At 44.6% G+C, this 15,433-nt stretch overlaps 1 protein-coding gene and 1 pseudogene across 1 annotated transcript in view; both read right to left on the bottom strand.

The window, feature by feature from the left end:
- The window catches only part of LOC142198606 (uncharacterized), a 200,701-nt gene that overhangs the window by 107,527 nt on the left and 77,741 nt on the right, over positions 1-15,433 (bottom strand). The gene's annotated exons all lie outside the window — the stretch shown is intronic.
- LOC142196953 (uncharacterized) overlaps positions 1-15,433 on the bottom strand; it is a 38,328-nt pseudogene that overhangs the window by 5,969 nt on the left and 16,926 nt on the right.

The raw sequence follows: 15,433 nt of genomic DNA, 5'->3' as shown, positions 1-15,433 counted from the left end.
AGTCAAAAAATAGATGGTAAATGATAGAGATGGCGTGAGGCGGCCATTGTTCAGGAATAAGCGGGCAATGGCACATGAAGCTTGTATGTACCAAGAACCCAACGTGTAACGTAAGGCAGAGTCAGAGTATTCCTTCCTGACCAATTGTGAGAGTGTAACCATGGCCATCGTGAGAAGACGAGGGCTCAGGGCCTCCTCCAAGGCAACCCAGGGTTTAAAGGGATTCTACCATTAAAGTTGAATTTTTCCTCGCTAACATGTAGGAATAGCCTTAAAGGGGTTGTCCCATCACAAGGATCCTATCTATACTGCTTGTTAATGTGGACTTTTCCTAAATACACTGCTTCAGCAAAACTGCTTTGTTTGTCCACTATCTTACTTTATTCATTTTTTTGGGACACATCCCTTGACTTATCTGCTCATAAGTCAAGTGATGTATCTGCTGCTCTGAGGGGGGAGGGAGGAGGGGCTAAGTGCAGGGAGCGAGCCTTGAGGAGGGGGGTAGTTTACCCTTTGGGGGGAAGGGGCCGCCAATACAGACCGGCATCTGCTGTAATAGTCAGGCGGATGCCGGGGACGGTTAGACGCCAGCAACATCGCTACGCTCCTGCCCTGCATGAAGCCAGCAGCAGCAGGAACGGAATAACAGCATCGCTTCTGCCACTGCTGGCTTCATGCAGGGCAGGAGCATAGCGATGTTTCAGGCATCTGTGCCGGCGTCTACACTCCCCGGCATCCGCCTCTCTATTACAGCGGATGCCAGGTCACATATGCATAAGCCAAGCGGCGAGATGCCGCTGGCCCTGCGTGCGCGCTCATAGACCCATCTAGCCTTCACAATGCGAATACAGACCCAGCACCCGCTGTAATAGAGAGAGGCGGATGTCGGGTCTGTATTCGCATTGTGAAGGCTAGACTGGTCTATGAGCGCACATGCAGGGCCAGCGGCATCTCGCTGCTTGGCTTTGCATATGTGACCCCGCCCACCAATGACGCAACAAAGCAGGAAGACAGAAGATTTTGCAACAACGAAGACTGGTGAGTATGCGATGTGGGAATACCCCTTTAAGGCTATTCCGACGTGGTACTTACAAAAAATTTTCTGACTGATAGGATCCTTTTAATGGTAGAATCCCTTTAGTTTGAGAGGAATGATGTCAAGCAAGGATTCGGGTGGCTGTGACTACAAAGTATTATTGGAATGACTGGACCACCCATTTGCTTGGCCTAATCAGTACACTTTTAGCAATTCTGGGGCATTTTGACATCCAAATGAACATAGTGAAGACAATTTTAGGGACTATCGGGATTGTTTAGAAAGGTAAAGGAGCCTGGGTAGGATATTCATTTTTAGAAGGTTAATATGGCAAACCCAGGAAAGGCCTTTTGTCTCCCAGTGGGTGAAGTCAGCTTGCAAAGTGGGGGGGATGGGGAGGAAGTTTAGAGAGTAGGTATCGGGGAGTGATAGGGCAGGTATACCCCCAGGTGAATGGGAAGTCTGAACGATGGGAATGGACCAGTAGCTGAGCTTGTATTTCTGAGCTGTTTATGTCTCTGCACCACACAAGTGACGTAGCTCTTGCTCTCAGATAGGGGAGGGGGAAGTGAGTGCTCAGTGCTTGTATTTCTGAGCTGTTTATCTCCTGCTCTTCCAGTTATCAGTCAGTTTAATTGAATTTGGCTGATAAGGGCTGAAATAGGGAGTTATGTAAACACAGACCTACTGACAAACTGAGTTTATTGCAATCAAATCCAGCTCTGCTACATCAGCTTCATATTGTGCATCTTCTAGTGATACTGTGGTAATTTATGTACAACCATCCCTCATTACTGACTGCAAACATACTGCTATGAAGAGAGATAGCAGAGCAAGTGAAATCCTGCCCACCAGTGTACTGAGAAAACCAGGAAGTGAAGAGAGCACATAGCATGCAGGTTGCTGAACAAGTCAGTTGGGAATACCCCTTTAAGCGATGAGCGAATCCCTTAAGGTTTGTCTTGCGAAATTCACTCGGCAATTTCCTTCAGACCGAACTGAAACTGCTCTTATACTGTGCCCTCGGAGTATAATAAGCGGAGGCCCTGGGGAGGTGAGTAAACATAAAAAAACAGTGTTACTTACCTCTCTTGTGCTCTGGTGTGACTTTCTGATGTTTTCGGTCCTTTTGGCTGACATCAGGGACTGCAGGTTAGGCCTCAGTGTCACATGACATCATGACACATAGATGCAAGCATCACAGGAAGACAGCAAGGAGTCATGCCGGAGGGTTGACACAGTTTTTATGTTCGCTCACTTGTTATACTCTGGGGTCTGAAGAGACCCCACAGTAGAATAATAAGGTTTGGTATGAACGAAAATGCAAATATTGTAACCAAACAACTGACAACAAAATCACGTCGGTTTTCCTGGTCGATGTTCGATTTTGGTTATGTCCAAGTACATATAATTTGGGTGTATGCTAGATCCAGGCTGAACTAAATCCACCCAAAATAAGTACTCTTAACCAATTCCCGCCGCAGGAATTTTTTGATTTTCGTTTTTGACTCCCTCCCCCCCCCTTCCAAACTCCACAATTTTTGTATATTTTTCCATTCCATATGAGATCTTAATGTTTGCGGGACAAATTGTTCTTTATGATGCCGCCATTTATTATTTTGGACAATGTACTGGGAAGCAAAAGACAAAAATTATGTGTAAGGAAAGCTCACCCTTCCAGAGAATATTCGTTAAGTCCATAAAACGTTACCCAGGTGCACGACCACTCCTCCCGACTCCACGGAGCAAATTACCAGGTAACAATCCAAAAAGAAGCTATGACTAAGGGGCATAAAAAACCCCGAAACGCGTCAGACTTGCGGCATTATGTTGCTTTTTATTTTTTCTTGTTCTTTGTGTTAAATGTGACCTGCACCTTTGTCTGGATGGTCTCTCTGGCCTATTTTTAAACTGATGGAATAAAGAAAGATATTTTATACGTACCTCAGTGCTGCGGACCTGCATTTCTTTTTGGAATGTACTGGGAAGCTGGAAAATAAATCAGAATGGGATGGAATTGGAAAAAAACTACATTTGTGCGACTTTCTTACGGGCTTCGTTTTTACGGCGTTCACTGTGCAGCTAAAATGACATGTCCCCTGTATTCTATGTTTCGGTGTGATTCCAGGGATACCAAATTTTTTTAACCCCCTAACAAAAATCTAAAACTGTGCAAAAAAAGTTTTTTTTCTAAAAGTTTCAGTATTCCAACACCCGTAACTTTTTTATATTTCTGTGTCCGGGGATGTATAGGGCGTCTTTTTTTTGTGGGGCCGGGTGTACTTTTTAGTTATACCGTTTTGGGGAATTGCTATTGATTTGATCACTTTTTATTGAAATTTTTATCACAAGCTAAACAGTGAACAAGTGGCACTTTTGATTCCCCCCCCCCCCCCCGCTACGGTGTTTACCGTACAAGAAAAACATTTTTTATAGATTTGTAGAGCGGGCATTTTCGGACACAGGGATACCTAATATGTATGTGTTCTACACTATTTAAGCACTTTTATATGTGTTCTAGTGCAAAGAGGGTAATTTAAATTCTTTATTTTTTGCATTTATTAGACCTTCGAGGGGTCTGATTACTTATGCAATGTATTACAAGGCTAATGCATTGCAAATTATTTACCGGTGCATCTATTGTGGAGTGTAGAGAGCAGCCTGCAATAGAAAGAAATTACAGACAGGCCTGGGAGCTTTCACAAGGTTCCCCGCTGTCATATTAATGGGACTCCGGCCTTGGATCTTGCTCCAGGTGTCAGCGGTCCCTGGTAAAATAGTAGCGCCGGCAAAATGGCGCCTCAGTCAGCTTTGACTGAGACGCAGAGGGGGCTAATGCCTGCGATCAGTGTGGGCACTGATCTTGTCTATTAGCTCCGAGTGTCTGCTCTATAATACAGAAAACATCCGGTGGCTATGGCTACCACTTCCTAGCGGCTGCCATCTTTAAACACCGGGTATCTACGGTACTTGTACTGTACAGCGGATGTTAGGAAGGGGTTAAAGAATAATTTCTACAAATCTGTTAAAATAAAGATTAAGACAAATTTAGTTTCTTGTTTCTGTGTGAATTCTCTGAGGAGTTTCATAATCTGATTCCCTTGTGAAACATTTTCTACACATAGAATATCAAAATGGCTCCTCTCCTGTGTGAATTCTCTTATGTGTAACAAGGATTGATTTATCTGTAAAACATTTTCCACATTCCAAACATGAAAATGGCTTATCCCCCATGTGGATTCTCTCGTGCAAAGCAAGCTTTGATTTCTCTATAAAACATTTCCCACAGTTTGTACATGAATATGGCTTCTCTCCCGTGTGAATTCGCTCGTGCATAACAAGCTTCGATTTGTCTATAAAACTTTTCCCACATTCCAAGCATGTAAACGGTTTCTCCCCTGTGTGAATTCTCTGATGAAGCTTGAGTTTGTCTTTAGTTATGAAAGATTTCCCACATTCGGAACATGAATATGGCTTCTCTCCTGTGTGACTTCTCTCATGTCTAACCAGCTTAGATTTAGATGTAAAACATTTCCCACATTCGGCACAGGAATGTGTCTTGTCCCCTGTGTGAATTCTTCTGTGTATATAAAGATCTGAGCTTTTTGTAAACTCTTCTCCACATTCACCACATTGAAACCCATCACCCTCTTTGTGTCCTTCATTTGTAATAACAATCTGACATTGGTCAGGGGCAGGTTCCTCGTGATTCGGGGAATTATGTAATTCTGGAGGAAAATTAAGGGTCATGAGGTTTACTTCTGAAGAGTTCTCCAGAATATCTTCATCTTCTATTTTATAATGTAGTGATGGTAGGACGTTTTCCTCAGAGCTCTTACTCAGATGTTCTGTTAGGATTAAAAATGGATTTTCCAATTTTATTTCAAATAATAAAGCCGAGAAATTTTTAACATTTCTATTAGTATGAAAACACACATGCAGTTTTTATGCCAAATTCAGAGCTGGATCTGGCAGGAAGGAGAAATCTGACCCGTCCTCTTCAGCCAACTATCATCCCATCTCACTGCTCCCGTACGCCTCAAAACTACTTGAGCAACACGTCCACTCCAAACTCTCCTCCTATTTCTCATCCAACCTGCTCTTTGACAGACTTCAGTCAGGCTTCAAACCTCGTCACTCCACTGAAACTGCCCTAACAAAAGTCACTAACGACCTGCTAACCGCCAAAGCCAAGCGCCATTACTCTGTCCTCCTCCTCCTTGACCTCTCCTCTGCCTTTGATGCATTTGACCTTCCCTCTTAGTAGAGACTCTCTCATCCCTTGGTATCTCAGACCTGGCCCATTCCTGGATCTCCTCATACCTCACAGACCGCACACTCAGTGTCTCCCACTCGCACACCACCTCCTTATCACGCCCTCTCTCTGTAGGTGTCCTCCAAGGCTCTGTCCTAGGACCCCTCCTGTTCTCCATCTACACCCTCAGCCTAGGCCAACTCATAGAATCTCATGATTTTCAATACCACTGCTATGCCGATGACACCCAAATATACATCTCTGGACCAGACATAACTTCTCTGTTGGCCAGCGTTCCAAATTGTTTAGCGGCCGTAGCATCTTTTCTCTCCATTCTTTACTTTCTCAAAGTCAACATGGAGAAAATGGAGTTCATCATCTTCGCCCCACCCCATACGGCCCCTCTACCTGACCCATCTATCAAAGTTAACAGAACCACAATTACCCCTGTCTCACAGGCCCAATGCCTTGGGATAACCCTGGACTCCAATCTATCCTAAAAGGTGCACATTGAAACCCTCAACACTTCCTGCCGCCTCCAACTCAAGAACATCCATCGAATCCGCTACTTCCTCACCCCAGAAATTGCTAAGATTCTAGTCCATGCCCTCATAATCTTCCACCTAGATTACTGCAATACCCTTCTCCATGGACTCCCAGCAAACACCCTCCCCCCCCTCCAGTCCACCTTAAACTGCGCTGCTCACTTAATCCACCTCACCCCCCGATCTTCATCGGCTTCTCCCCTCTGCCAGTCCCTCCACTGGCTACCCATTGCCCAGCGAATTGAGTTCAAGCTACTAACGTTAACATACAAAGCCATCCACACCCTGTCCCCTCCATATATCTCTGACCTCATCCACAACCTGTCCCCTCCATATATCTCTGACCTCATCTCCCGCTACCTGCCCACACGTAACCTCAGATCCTCCAATGACCTCCTACTCCGCTCTGCTCTCATCCGCTCCTCACACAACCGTCTCCAAGATTTCTCCCGTGCATCCCCCATACTCTGGAACTCCTTACCAAGACACATAAAACTGACCCCCACAATCACAGGATTCAAGAAGGCGCTGAAGACTCCCCTATTCAGGAAGGCCTACAACCTCCAATAACACTGTCACCGCACTGCCATCTGTACAGTCTCCCCCTCTCCTTCTGTCTCTACCCCCTTCCCCCATAGATTGTAAGCCCTCGCGGGCAGGGCCCTCTACCCCACTGTGCCAGTCAGTCATTGTTAATATTATACCTGTTTGTGTACTGTATGTAACCCCCAAATGTAAAGCACCATGGAATTAATGGTGCTCTATAAAATAATGATAATAATGTTCACATGATAATAAGACACAATGGAAAAATTAGACTCTTAAATATTTTTGCCAAGGGTCTGTGGCAGATTTTATTGTGTTTTTGAGCCAAAGTAAAGATTGGCTTGAAATATAATGGAAGTTTTAATACTTTTCCCTTCTGCTAAATATATACCTGGATCTGGAAAACAACAAAAAAACCTCAGAAAAACTACAGCTCATCTCCTAAAAACAGAGACCTTATTTAACACTATAGGTGGCAATATAAAAAAAGTTATGGGTGTCTGAAAATGTTGTCCCATACATGTCGGTGTGACGTTACTGCAGTACCTACACCGACTAGCACTGTACAGTGAATGAGCAGTGATGCTCCTTGAATGGAAGAAATATCGGAAGCAGTGCTGACTCAGTTCGGCTGATCTGCTGGGTCCTGGGTGTCAGACCAAAGTAGATCTAATATTAATGGCTTAAGCTAGACCATCCACAGTAGAAACCAGATAACATCTTTAAAAAACTTTAAGATCTAACAGGCATGACTACAGGCTCTGGGGCTTTTGTTAGACCATGATCATAAACTTTGAATAACCAAAATAAAAAACTTATACCAAAATGTATGCCAAAGGACACTCTCTTACCATCTCTTAGTGAATGAATCCCTATGGACAGACACTTTGGATGTACAGTGGGGCAAAAAAGTATTTAGTCAGTCACCAATAGTGCAAGTTCCACCACTTAAAAAGATGAGAGGCGTCTGTAATTTACATCATAGGTAGACCTCAACTATGAGAGACAAAATGAGAAAAAAAAATCCAGAAAATCACATTGTCAGATTTTGTAAGAATTTTTTTTCAAATTATGGTGGAAAATAAGTATTTGGTCACCTACAAACAATCAAGATTTCTGGCTCTCACAGACCTGTAACTTCTTCTTTAAGAGTCTCCTCTTTCCTCCACTCATTACCTGTAGTAATGGCACCTGTTTAAACTTGTTATCAGTATAAAAAGACACCTGTGCACACCCTCAAACAGTCAGACTCCAAACTCCACTATGGTGAAGACCAAAGAGCTGTCAAAGGACACCAGAAACAAAATTGTAGCCCTGCACCAGGCTGGGAAGACTGAATCTGCAATAGGCAACCAGCTTGGATTGAAGAAATCAACTGTGGGAGCAATAATTAGAAAATGGAAGACATACAAGACCACTGATAATCTCCCTCGATCTGGGGCTCCATGCAAAATCTCACCCCGTGGGGTCAAAATGATCACAAGAACGGTGAGCAAAAATTCCAGAACCACGCGGGGGGACCTAGTGAATGAACTGCAGAGAGCTGGGACCAATGTAACAAAGCCTACCATCAGTAACACACTACGCCGCCAGGGACTCAGATCCTGCAGTGCCAGACGTGTCCCACTACTTAAGCCAGTACATGTCCGGGCCCGTCTGACGTTTGCTAGAGAGCACTTGGATGATCCAGAAGAGTATTGGGAGAATGTCCTATGGTCTGATGAAACCAAACTGGAACTGTTTGGTAGAAACACCACTTTACGTGTTTGGAGGAAAAAGAATACTGAGTTGCATCCATCAAACACCATACCTACTGTAAAGCATGGGGGTGGAAACATCATGCTTTGGGGCTGTTTCTCTGCAAAGGGGCCAGGACGACTGATCCGGGTACATGAAAGAATGAATGGGGCCATGTATCGTGAGATTTTGAGTGCAAACCTCCTTCCATCAGCAAGGGCATTGAAGATGAAACGTGGCTGGGTCTTTCAACATGACAATGATCCAAAGCACACCGCCAGGGCAACGAAGGAGTGGCTTTGTAAGAAGCATTTCAAGGTCCTGGAGTGGCCTAGCCAGTCTCCAGATCTCAACCCTATAGAAAACCTTTGGAGGGAGTTGAAAGTCCGTGCCAAGCGACAGCCCCAAAACATCACTGCTCTAGAAGAGATCTGCATGGAGGAATGGGCCAACATACCAACAACAGTGTGTGCCAACCTTGTGAAGACTTACAGAAAACGTTTGACCTCTGTCATTGCCAGCAAAGGATATATAACAAAGTATTGAGATGAAATTTTGTTACTGACCAAATACTTATTTTCCACCATAATTTGCAAATAAATTCTTACAAAATCAGACAATGTGATTTTCTGGATTTGTTTTCTCATTTTGTCTCTCATAGTTGAGGTCTACCTAGGATGTAAATTACAGACGCTTCTCATCTTTTTAAGTGGTGGAACTTGCACTATTGGTGACTGACTAAATACTTTTTTGCCCCACTGTATATGGTAAATGTAGGCTCCAACCTGATGTTAAAAGAGCCTGAATTAGAGAGCTCCTACATTGTATGTCATGGCTATGCACATGATGGGATTAGCTCTTCACATGTGCAACAAGGTATATAACATATATCTCCTCTTACCTTGTGATGTAAGCGGCTGGTAGTTTTCCATCATGGCGTCCTTGTACAGATCCTTGTGTCCTTCTAAATACTCCCACTCCTCCATGGAGAAATAGACAGTGACGTCCTGACACCTTATAGGAACCTGACAACACAATGATACGGTCATCCCCCGACCCCTCCATGGTGTTCCTGTATAACGGCCCAGCATTCCCAGCAGCGCTCACCTCTCCAGTCAGCAGCTCAGTGATCTTGTTGGTCAGTTCTAGGATCTTCTGCTCCTGTATCGGTGAGTGCGGGGGAGGGTCTGTGATGGGGCTGTGGCTCCTGCTCCGTCCTTCTGACTCATGGACATGGCTGCTGGGAGTCACACACTCACCCGATGTCTTCTTCACTATTGTATAATCCTGTGTATGGAGAGACATTTAGGGAACTGAACATTGTGATCCTGTTGTATAGAGCTTTAGTGCGATCACATCTGGAATACTGGGGTCAGTTCTGAAGACTTCACCTCCGAAATAAGAACGAGTCCCAAAGTGGGATATAAAAATGGTGGAAGATCTCAGGTACAAAATGTATTCGTCAAGAACAAATGGATCATAAGGTGAATTCTTCTGCTGCTGCTGTCAAGGACTTAAAAAGTAGTTTCAATCTTCATGTGAATGTGTGACTCTTTAAAGGGATTCTACCATTAAAGCAACTTTTTTTCTAATTACCACGTCGGAATAGCCTTATGAAAGGCTATTCGTCTCCTACCTTTAGATGTGGTCTCCGTCGTGCCGTTCCTTAGAAATACCGGTACGCTAATGAGGTCTCGGCAGCAATGAGGGCGTCCTTCTTCTTCATCTGCCTACTCCCCTTGTCTGTCGTCTTCTTTCTTCGTCATGTCTGAACCTGCGCAGTCGGCTCTGAGTGAACTCATCCAGGCGTCGGAGGGCTGTACGGACCTTACTGAGCATGCGCAGTACACTCTGTTCGGCGAAGATGTGAGGAGCGTACTGCCCATGCACGCAATTGCAGCCTTGGAAATATGGCCGCAGGCCGGCATGTGCAGTCGGCTCTAACAGGGTCTTGCTGTCAGAGCCAACTGCGCAGGCGTCAGACATGACGAAGAAAGAAGACGACAGACAAGGAGAGGAGGCAGATTAAGAAGAAGGACGCCCTCATTGCTGCTGAGACCTCATTAGCATACCGGTAAGTACCGGTATTTCTAAGGAACGGCGCGGCAGAGACCACATCTAAAGGTAGGAGACGAATAGCCTTTCTTAAGGCTATTCCGACGTGGTAATTAGAAAAAAAGTTGCTTTAATGGTAGAATCCCTTTAAAAAATAAACTTATGCTGAAGAATCAGTTTCTCGTTAAATAATACAATACAGAGATAAGGTCAGTTTACCTCTCCGGTCAGCAGGTAGATGATCTCCAAGGTGAAGTTTAATATTCTTTTGGAAAGTTCTTTCCAGTCCTTGTCCATCCTTGGTGGGTCATTCAGGATGAGAATTGGAGAAAACTGGATCCACAAGAAGTTACTGGGACGGCCGGCTCCTTTAAGAGAGGCTGTAAATCATACAGAGGACAAAAGGATATAATGCAAATGTCTTCTAAATGGGGGTCCCAACCCGTACCTGAGTGGAGAATGGGGGGGGGGGTGTCATATGTACTGTATTCTATAGATACTTCTATAGGGGTTTTGTTAAACGGCTGCGCTGACAATGATGTCCTGAGGCCTCATGGACTCAACCGTATGCAGTCTACGGGTCAGTAACAATGGCAGGGATGATCACACGGGCTGGTATTCGTATCTCATCCGTGAATTTTACCGACCCATACATTGAAACGAATGGACCAAATTTGGACAGGTATAGGACGTGCTCCATGTTTTGTGGCTCTTCACTCGGCCTGGACACACAGCTGCAAAAACTAAAGCTGTATGAGCCCATAGAAATGAATATGGCCAAACAAATGAGTTGTGTGCATGAGGCCTAACACACTGGGAAGACACTGGTGAACGACCATTATTGTCGCCTGTCTGCCTTTTCCTAATATGTCTGTTTCCGTACATCTGCAAGATATAACAATTCTGGGACATCTTCTCTCTTTGTGCTGTTCGGTTCTGTTTTGAGTTTTCTGCCAGTGTATTTCGACACGGAATCCGCCTCAAAATCTGCTGCCAAAGATGGCTCCCATTTACTTCAATGGGAGCTGCTCGCTTCTCTGCTAGCTAGTAGCGGAAAAAAGAAGCGAGTTGCCTTATCTTGCCAGGCTGACTCAGCTGCGGCGTCCGCGTCACGAGGCTCTCTCCCGATTAAGCCCATCCATTCGGCCTAATCCGGAGAGGGATGCCGGTGCACTGCATTGACATTCAGTTGCAGTTAGCCGCGTGGTATGTTCGCACACGGAATCCATTTTCTGCCATGTGAACATACCCTTCCTCTGTTATTCTGCCTGGATATTTATAAATATATTGATTGATTGATTGCTTGATTGACAACTAGTGGTTACATTTCCCTAGTCAATGTGGCGTGGAACCTACACAGTAGCAGCAATGACTGGACAAGGGCCCATTCACACGGAGTAAACGCGTGTGTATTTTAGCAAAATACACGTGTAAAAATAAGACTCCCATTGACTTCAATGACATTTTACATGTGTATTTTGTCGTGTATTTTGCCAAAATACACATGCGTTTACTCTGTGTGAACGGGCCCTTCAGACTGAATCAGAATACGTCCATTATTATGCTCACTTATATAGCGCCATTATATTCTGCAGCGCTTTACGGACATTGACAGTCACTGTCCCATATAAGGCTCACAATCTACATTCCCTATCAGTATGTCTTTGGCGTGTGGGAGGAAACCGGAGGACCTAGAGGAAGCCCACGCAAACACAGGGAGAACATACAAACTCCTTGCAGATGTTGTCCTTGGCAGGATTCGAACCCGGGACTCCAGTGCTGCAAGGCTGCAGTGCTAACCACTGAGCCACCATGCTGCCCATCAGAATACGGGGTAACACCCAGATGTCAATTTATCCATCAATTGTCAGGATGAATAATTGAGAGACGGCACAAGGTAGAGCTAGAAAATGATCCAGAATTGTTATTTTATGGAGAATACAAGTATTTAGTCAGGCAGAGTCAGGAGAGGTGACGGATCCTGTATAAAGTCTCCTCCGATCGTCCTCTCCTGTCTGATGTGCCGGTGGTGCGGGCAGCAGCGATGTCAGATCAGGAGCGGAGTATACCGGAGGACACCGGAGGGAAATAATAACATAGGACGCGTCTCATCTCACCACAAGACTTTACCACAATGACACAAATTGTACCACAAACTGCAACAAACCCACAAAATCCCCTCCCCCACCATCTTACCTTAGGGCTGAGGTCACACAAGGAGTTCTGTGACGATTTCCTCTGCTGCTGGCTGATAACAGAGAGAACAGCACAACATCAGTGACCACCTGACCAGGACCTGCTCTGTATCTACTGCACTGCCATAGCTGAAGGACCTGTGGTGATGTCACCGTCATGTGATCAGCAGTGAGGGGGCGGAGCTCAGCAGTGAAAAGTATAAATACTGACTGAAGGAGCTGTGATGAGGTCATGTGACTGGGAGGAGCTCCTGTGCTGTGTCGTATGGGGACGCTGTGACCGACTCAGAGATTTCTCCTCACGATGGAAATGTCGTCTCTTATTCCTATTTCCTTGTAGAGTTGTCAGTCTCTTCTGTTATTTGTATTTTCCTATAAGAGCGCGGACATGCTGGGAGTTGTAGTTCTCTTTTCTTTTCTTACTTCCTATCGGTAGTGTTCTCGGATATTCCATAACACCCCGGATAATAATAATACATGTTATTTCTATAGCGCCAACATATTCCGCAGCGCTGTACAATTTGTAGGGTTCAAGTACAGACAGAAAGATACATTACAGAGAATTAGTCACGTCACACAATGGGACTGAGGGCCCTGCTCGCAAGAGCTTACAATCTATGAGGTAGAGGGGGTGACACAAGAGGTAGCAGGGGCGGCATTGCTTATACAGGGGTCAGACACTTTTGTAATAGAGGTGACTGTCATTACACAAACATAAGACTTTATGAGCCGTCACCAGTCGTGTCCTGTAACATGTGGATGGAGCTTGGACCTACAAAGTTATCCATAAGCGGCATCATATCATGTAGTAGATCACAAATTCAACATGAGCCAACAGTGCGGTGCTGCTGCAAAAAAGGCTAATAAAATTCTGGGATGTATTAAGACAAGCATTGAATCTAGATGAAGAGAGGTCATTATTCCGCTGTACTCTTCCCTGGTCAGACCACACCTGGAATACTGTGTACAGTTCTGGGCGCCTCAATTCAAGAAAGACATCGATATATTGGAGCAAGTCCAGAGAAGAGCAACCAAAATGGTGGAAGGTCTGCAAACCATGTCCTATGAGGAGCGGCTAAAAGAACTGGGATTGTTTAGTTTGCAGAAGAGAAGGCTGAGGGGAGATTTAATAGCAGTCTACAAATATCTGAAAGGTAGTCACAGTGCAGAGGGATCTGCCCTATTCTCATTAGCACAAGGAAGTACAAGAAGCAATGGGATGAAACTAAAGGGAAAGAGATACAGATTAGACATTAGGAAAAACTTTCTGACAGTGAGGGTAGTGAGAGAGTGGAATAGGCTGCCACGGGAGGTGGTGGGCGCTCCATCAATGGAAATCTTCAAGCGGAATCTGGAGAAACATATAGCTGGGATGATTTAGGAAAACCTGCACTCGCAGGGGGTTGGACCCGATGGCCCTTGAGGTCCCTTCCAACTCTACCAAAAAGAAAGAAAAAAAAAAAAAGGGTAATGTGGGAGCGGGGACAGAGGAGGGTTCGTTTTAGGAATTCGAATATTGAAATACTGGATAACTGGTGGCTCAGTGGTTAGCACTGCAGCGTTGGAATCCTGGGTTCGAATCCTGCCAAGGACAACATCTGAAAGCAGTTTTTATGTTCTCCCTGTGTTTGTGTGGGTTTCCTCTCACACGCCAAAGACATACTGATAGGGAACGTACTGTAGATTATGAGCTCTATATGGGACAGTAAACTGACGATGTCTGCAAAGCACTGCGAAACACAATGGCACTATACAAGTAAGGGTTGGTTCACATCCGCGTTAGTATTCCACATGGGGACCCCCCCCACCGCGCAACACATTGAAATCAATGGGTTAAAAAGCCTCCCATTGATTTCAATGTGTAGTGAATGTGATCTGTTTTGAGTGCTCACACTCTGACACGTGTATGCGTGTCTGAATGCGCGGTGCGTTAATCCATGGGAACGGAGCCTTAGAGTTATCCTAATATAGACACAAGGAAGCTTCAGATAGAGGGCAACACCCCGTCTCATGAACATAACTGAGTGACAGACACACATGTCTGGGTCGTCGTCATCCATGGGGGATCTATGGTGGGTCTGTTGGGACCATCCCAGAGTCCCTCAACCAAATGATCGACCATGAACCAAGCTGGAACTCTACAAAATATCCAGATTGAAGAAACCTAAATATGAGCTTTTATGATGATGTAAGATAATGAGACATTGACTGACAAGTTTTCCCTGTATCCCATTATCAGGGGATAATCATACTCATTAGGGAGAGTGTGTGCCTATCCCTGCGCTATGCTGAGGAGGTCCAAAAGACTGAAACAGCGCTGTCCATAGCTGGGAATCTGTTCCTTTTGGAATAGAAATACTAATCTGGCAATAAACCTCGCATCATATCAGTAGGCTTATTAACTGAGTCATGCATGATGTTAAGGGGATGTCCCTAGAGGGCAGCATACAGAGGCACTGTTCTCCTAATTACATCCTGGAGAATAGATTTGCATATTTTTATCCATTTTTCCTTGAAGTCTTTAATAAATCTACATGTGTTTTTTTTAATTTTTTTTATAATAAGTCCTCTCTCTTAAGACTTCTCAAAACGTGATTACAGATTTCACCAAATATTGTATATGTTACTGGCCATTTGTTGGAGTTTCCATTGGTCAGGTACCGTTGTGGCTTGGCCAATGCATCATGGCGCCTGAAAACTATTCCAGCAAAATCTTCCCTCTAAAAGTTTTAACGCAGTGTGTTAAAAAGAACCACATAAAACACATACACTAAGCAACACATATAGACATGAAGGCGCACACCCAAAAAACAAAGAAAAATAATATGTTTATTATGCACAAAAACATCAAAAATCACAGGCCAGATTAAAAACTTTCAACGAAAATACCAAGCCATTTACGAGGGGCGTTCATTAAAGATTTCCCACTTCCTATGGACTGAGAGCAATGAAACTTGGCACAGTTATTCGTCCTTCTCTACATAGGTGCCACCTAGGGACACACACGTCTCCCATCTCTTTATGTAACTGTAAACCCCTCGCTTGTAGGAGTCAACAGGTTGCT

Source organism: Leptodactylus fuscus, chromosome 3, assembly GCF_031893055.1.
Source record: "Leptodactylus fuscus isolate aLepFus1 chromosome 3, aLepFus1.hap2, whole genome shotgun sequence".
Classification (NCBI taxonomy): Eukaryota; Metazoa; Chordata; class Amphibia; order Anura; family Leptodactylidae; genus Leptodactylus; species Leptodactylus fuscus.
The sequence above is the reverse complement of the archived record's forward strand: the minus strand, read 5'-3'. Positions and strand labels throughout refer to the sequence as shown.